Source organism: Hipposideros armiger, unplaced genomic scaffold (genome assembly GCF_001890085.2).
Source record: "Hipposideros armiger isolate ML-2016 unplaced genomic scaffold, ASM189008v1 scaffold_287, whole genome shotgun sequence".
NCBI lineage: Eukaryota > Metazoa > Chordata > Mammalia > Chiroptera > Hipposideridae > Hipposideros > Hipposideros armiger.
In genome coordinates, this window is record NW_017731637.1 from 764386 (window position 1) to 770687 (window position 6302).

Genomic DNA, 6302 nt, shown 5'->3' on the forward strand with positions numbered 1-6302 from the left:
ACCTTATAAAAAGAGAGCTGTTAGGAAGTAAGTCTTAAGATATAATGAGAAGAATCAATATTTCACAGCACAGGCATGTAAGTAACACTCTTATAAACATATAGACCACTTCTTTCATCCTAGGTTTCCTTGTGTTTTTTTGCAGTCAATCTTCTTCTGCCAGTTCTGGCCACTGAAAATCACTGATCTACTTGCTGCCACTGCACATTTAGCATTTTTAGAATTTAATATAAATGGATTCACACAACTTTTTGTGTCCAGCTTCTTTCACTAAACATAGTGCTTTAGAAGTTTTTTTTTTCATTGAAAACTAGATATTATAGTATTATATATCCAGTCCATATATGCTTAGATTTTCCCAAACATTTATCAATTTATTGCTGGAAATTCCTTTTTGCATCTTAGATCTTACAGCTGAAATAACTTTCTTTCCTGCTAAAGTACATTTTGCAGAAGTCCATTTAATTTGGTGTAGGGATAAACTCAGTTTTTATTTTCCTGAAAAGATCTGTATTTTTACCCTTATTTTTTAATGCTAATTTAGCTAGGTATAAGATTAAAGGTTGACATTTGGGCAGAGACAGTCAGTTGTCGATGAAAGATGCCTGCCCCACATCTAAGGGACAGAATTGTCTCATGGAAGTTGCTGCCTACTCAGGAATTATATTTATCAGTCTCCTTTGCATCAAGGTGGGCCCATAGTTTTAGTTCTGTCCAATGTATAGTGAGAAGCAAAGCCTTTCACTTCCAGTTCAAAATGTTTAAGAGGGGCTTTGCATTGTACACTAATTTTTCCCCAGCCTCCTGGCTGAAAGTCTCAGGCCCAGACTGATGAGGGAGCCCAAGATAAAAGGAGCCTGACTAAATTATTATATAAAAAGACATGAGCCAAAATCCACTTGAAGAACTCTGGTCAACGTGATGGAGTATGTAACCACTGTGCTTGCCTCCTCCCATGATGACATCAAAATTACCACTACATTATAGAACAAATACCATTTAGAACCACCTGACAACTAGCTGAACAGAATTTCTATAGCTAAGGATATAAAGAAGAAGCCACTTGAGACTGATAAAAGGGGCAGTGATGCACAACAGGCTGGTCCTACACCCATGTGTGGTGGTTAAGAATTGGGAGGGTGATTTTGGCTGTGAAGGTTCCCCCTGAGGAGTGAGGGGCCCCAGCTCCACACCAGACTCCCCAGCCCCATAGTACAAGTGCCAGGAAGAGGAGTCCACAGCATGTCACTGTGAAAATCAGTGGGGATTTTATCCTGGTGGGACAGAGGACTGCTGTACACCCAGGTGTCCTCCTAAAAGTCCTGAGCACAGATTCCCTTGCTCACAAACACTTGCCCTAAGCTCCAGTGAACAGACAGCAGCTTGAAAAGTGCCAAGGACATATGGGGAGGAACTGAATTGTCTGGCTTCAGGGTAAGGGATGGAGGGGCAGCTCTCTCTAGGACAGAAGTGATGGCAGGCACCATTGTTCCTTTATTGAGCCCTACAAACCAGCAGGTACAAGTGGGTACCAAATCTGAGCCTACCTGGCTAACCCCTCTGGCCCCACCCTGGCGATTCTTTGACACCCCCCCCAACCAACTTGTGCACAGGCCCGGACCTCCTTCAGTGACTGTTCCTCACAAGCAGCCAGCCTTATCCATGCTATGGACTCTCCTAAAATCTCTGTAAGGTCCACAAACTCCAAACAGGCTGCATCTGGCTTCAGCAAGCCCTGTATCTATTGTTATGTAGCCCTAACCCTGGCAATAGTGGCAGCAGCCTAAGTTTGCAGTGTAGTCCCTCCCGGGCACCTCTAAGCCCAGCACAGACTGATACTATCTTGCAGATCCCTTTGTAGTTCCTATCAGGTAGCCCTAGGTAGGTCGCAGGCAGTGCTGATATGGGCCTGAACTGGAGACTCTCTCAAGAGACCCTAGAATCTACATACCTGGGGGCCAGCTTCAAACCACACCAGAGCACCACCCACTTAGCTCCACAAATGACACACCCAAAAGGTGGATTCAGCAGGTACCAAGTCCTGTTAAAGCAAATCCTGCTCTGTGGGGTCAGCCCCTGCATGAACCCCCTCATCCACTGTAGTCACAACCATTCCTCACAGCCAGTCATCTAATCAATCTCACCCACTGAATGACAACAGTAATCAAGGCCCAACTACAACAGGAGGGCACACACAACCCACACAAGGGACACACCTGCAGCACATATCTCAGAGTACTAGGGAGATTGTGTCAGTGTGCCCCAAAGGGCAACTAATACACAGGGACACCCAGAGAAGACTGGGCGACATAGCAGATTTAGCTAGTACATAGAACAAACACAGGGAGTCAGCCAGAATGAGAAGATAAAGAAACATGTCCTAAGTGAAAGAACAATACAAAACTCCAGAAAATAACTAAACAAATGGAGGCAAGCAATCTACCAGACACAGAGTTCCAAACACTGGTTATAAGGATGCTCAATGAACTTAGGCAAAGAACACATGAACTCAGTGAGATCTTACACAAAGAAATAGAAAACATTAAAAAGTAATAGAAACTATAAAGGAACCTACCAGAATTGAAGAATACAATAAGTTAAATAAAGAATACACTAGAGGGAGTCAACAGCACATTAGATAATGTAGAGGATCAATTAAATTATCTGGAAAACAAAGTAGCAGGAAACACCCAATTAGAACAGCAAAAAGAGAAAATAATACAGAAAAAAAAATGAGGACAGCTCATGGATCTCTGGGACATTATCAAGCATACCAACATTTGCACCATAAGAGTAACAGATGGAAGAGAGAGAGCGAGCAATGGATTAAAAACCTATTTGAAGAAATAGTGACTGAAAACTTTCCTAATCTGGTGAAGGAAATGGATATACAGGCACAAGAAGCACAGAGTCCAAAACAACATGAACCAAAACAAGCCCACACCAGGACACATCATAATTAAAATGCCAAAAGTTAGGTTGCAGACTCCAAGTAGCCTGATAGCTTCTGTTGGGTCAGTAGTGCAAGGGGATTTTTGTGCTGCATCACCAGCACTTTCTGGCTCTTTGTGTGTCCACCTGGTCCCCTGACGATCTTCTGCTCTTGTTCAGCAGCTGGCTCAGGGGTCTGGGCACCACCTGAATCATGGCTCTGCCAGACCTGTGGACTGGGCTGCAGCCCATACCCAGATGGGAAGGTGTCATGAGGCACCTGCCTTACTTCTATCATAGTCAAGTAGTGCAGGTCTTTGGCCACAGCTCCAAGCAGCTGGGCATCCCCACAGCTAACTTTCCTGAACAAGTAGTATATAACCCTCCAGCTGATGTATTCACTGACATTTATTATGGTGGGGCCAGCATTGGAAGCGGGGATGTCCATAACATTGTGGAGAACATAGGATTGAACCCATACTACAAGAATACAAAACAGTCCATGGAAACACCTATCATGCACACTTTCAAAGAGGACTTCTATGGGGAAATCCTCAGTGTGGCCATGTTGGGTACCTCAGACCAGAGAAAAACTTTGATTCTTTAGAGTCACTTATTTCAACAATTCAAGGTGATATTGAAAAAGCTAAGAAGTGACTAGAATTACCAGAACATTTGAAACTCAAAGAAGACAATTTCTTCTAGGTTTCTAAAAGTAAAATAATGAATGGCTACTGATGGAAAAAAATCACCTTATTTATTCATTCACTGTTTTCTAGTGTTTTACTGTTCATCTTGGTTACAGTCTCATCTTGGTTATATTTTTAAAATCAAACATTTTCCTATAGCTGTGAATTAGTTTAAACAGTACAATGTAGTTAGTTACCTTATTATACTCCAACTGTTCAATGAAACCCATCATACTGCAGTACCACAAAGAGTAATTTTTAAAAATCAAAATTCTTTTTATGTAATATGTTGATTAAATTTACCACTAGAAAGGTCTTAAGTGTCTTGTAATGGAAATGAAATGTATAGCTATGGGTAAAAAGGCAAGTCACTACTTTGAGATGAAAATAATTCTCATGGTAAAATACTAGTATGTATTTACTTGTATAGCATCTGCTGCTAAACAGAGAAGGCTAATAAAAATAAATGCATTAAACAGAGGTTTGATAGTTTATTAAACACTTAGGGGGGAAATTCATAGTTTGTATTTTTGGTATTTTGTGCTTTAATATATTACAAACATGAAGACTCGTGAAATTTTCATTAGCCATTTCTTTATGAGATCAAATCATTATATTGTGTTCATTTTTGTTATAGTTGCCTTAGTTCTAATTGTTCTTAATAGATGCTCTCTGCCTATCTTTTATTTCTATCTGTCTTTTAAAACCTTAAAATGGGTGTTTTTCAAATATCTAAGTCTCATTTTTGTGTTATATAGCTCTTCTCTCTTTTTAAGAGTAGATATTCAACATTTTTCTTGACGTTGGTTCTTTTTTCCTGTAAGCAATTGTCAGTGTCAGGTTTTCCATTTAGAATATCCTACAACGTACAAAGACTTGCATCTATCTCTACCATTCCATATGCTGTCCCTTCACTATATGAACAGTGATTAAGTGATTATCTGTATTTCATCTTAGAAAAACCTGAAAGCTTCATCTTTAGGTTTCCTCAAAGTTTAAATGAATATGTAACAGTTCATTTATATATACCAGTTTCTTAAAGAACACAGAATACTTGTTTTCCCCACTACAGAAAATAGTTAAGAGCCAATGAAACTACAAAATAGAAAATTATTTGTTTTTAATGTAATTATATGTTCCTGAGAAAACAAGCTGTTGTGGTTGTGTATGCACAATGTGATTTAATGATAAGATTGCTTGTAGCTTTCTGACAACTAAGAAGTGATTTTTGGCCATTTGAGACTTTTGTTTATATTGGCAGAAAGTTGAAATCTTTCATACTTAGGAAATTAAGATTACAGATTGTTTGGACCCTTGAAACAGCACATTGCATTATTCACTTTGGCACCAGATTTGGCGGAGAGGATGGGGACAGAGGTATTATATAAAGAAGAAAATTTTAAAGATAATTTATATAACTTTTCTCTAATCTGCAGAAAGAGAGAACTGATTTTAACAAAACTATTTACAAAGTACAGTAATACCTTGGTTTGCGAGCATAATTAGTTCTGGAAACAAACTACTCGTATTGCAAGATATTGCTGGTTTACCGTGTTAAAATGTATTAGAAATGTTTGCTCATCTTGCAGAACACTAGCAAACCAAGTTACTCACAATCCAAGGTTTTACTGTATTTAGAATAGCATCAAAAGCTAATGATGGAGGAAAAAAAGCATGGATAAATTCAGTTGGATTGTGTTTTACTTTTTGGTGTATGCATTTATGGCAAACAATGTAATATGTGTCTTTCATTTTTTCTTTATAAAAATACCTAAAAAGCATAATTTAATGTTAGAAATCCTATACTTGGTAAAAGCCTCAGTGGCTTAATAAAGCAAAGATTAAAAACAAACATGGAAAGTATAAAAACAGATCTGTGTTTAAATAGATTGCTCCTAATTATGTCCTCGGTAAGTGTGAAAGCTCTTTGATATTTTATTACCTTACATTTTGTTAAATGGCTATCACTTTTAAAAATTGGATATTGTGCAAATTAGGAGTTAGTTAATAGTGTCTTATATATTTTTAAAAGTTTTAGTTTTATTGATGTATTATAAGAGATGCAGTAGTACCATTTTTAATTGAAATGATTTCAGGCTTTGAAATAAATCTTGACTAAGTGGAGGGAAAACAAATAAAATATAAAATAAAATAAAATAAAATAAAATAAAATGCCAAAAGTTAAAGACAAAGAGAAAAATATTAAAAGTAGCAAGAGAAAGGCAGTCAGTTACATGCAAAAGAGCTCCCATAAGACTATCAGCTGATTTTTCAACAGAAACTTTGCACGCCAGAAGGGACTGGCACAAAATAGTCAAAGTGATTAAAGACAAAAATCCTACAACCAAGATTAATCTACCCAGCAAGGCTACCATTTAAAATTGAAGAAGACATAAAGAGTTTGCAAGACAAGAAAAAGTTAAAGGAGTCCATGGCCACTAAAACATTATTACAAGAAATGTTAAAGAAACTATTTTAAAGTAGAAATTAACAGATTAAAACTATAAATAAGAAAATATAAAAAAGAAATAATATCTCACTGAAAAATGTAAACACTTAGTAAAAGCAATCAGCCAACTATAAACTAGCACAAAGGTTAAAAGGCAAAAGTAGGAAGATCATGTATAATTACAACAATAAATTAAGGGATACACACAAAGGCATAAAAAATTACAAAAACAA

At 37.5% G+C, this 6302-nt stretch overlaps 1 pseudogene; it reads left to right on the forward strand.

The window, feature by feature from the left end:
* The first annotated feature begins 3172 nt into the window (after positions 1–3172).
* Positions 3173–3669, forward strand: LOC109391279 (riboflavin kinase pseudogene; annotated as a pseudogene).
* The last annotated feature ends 2633 nt before the right edge of the window (positions 3670–6302 follow it).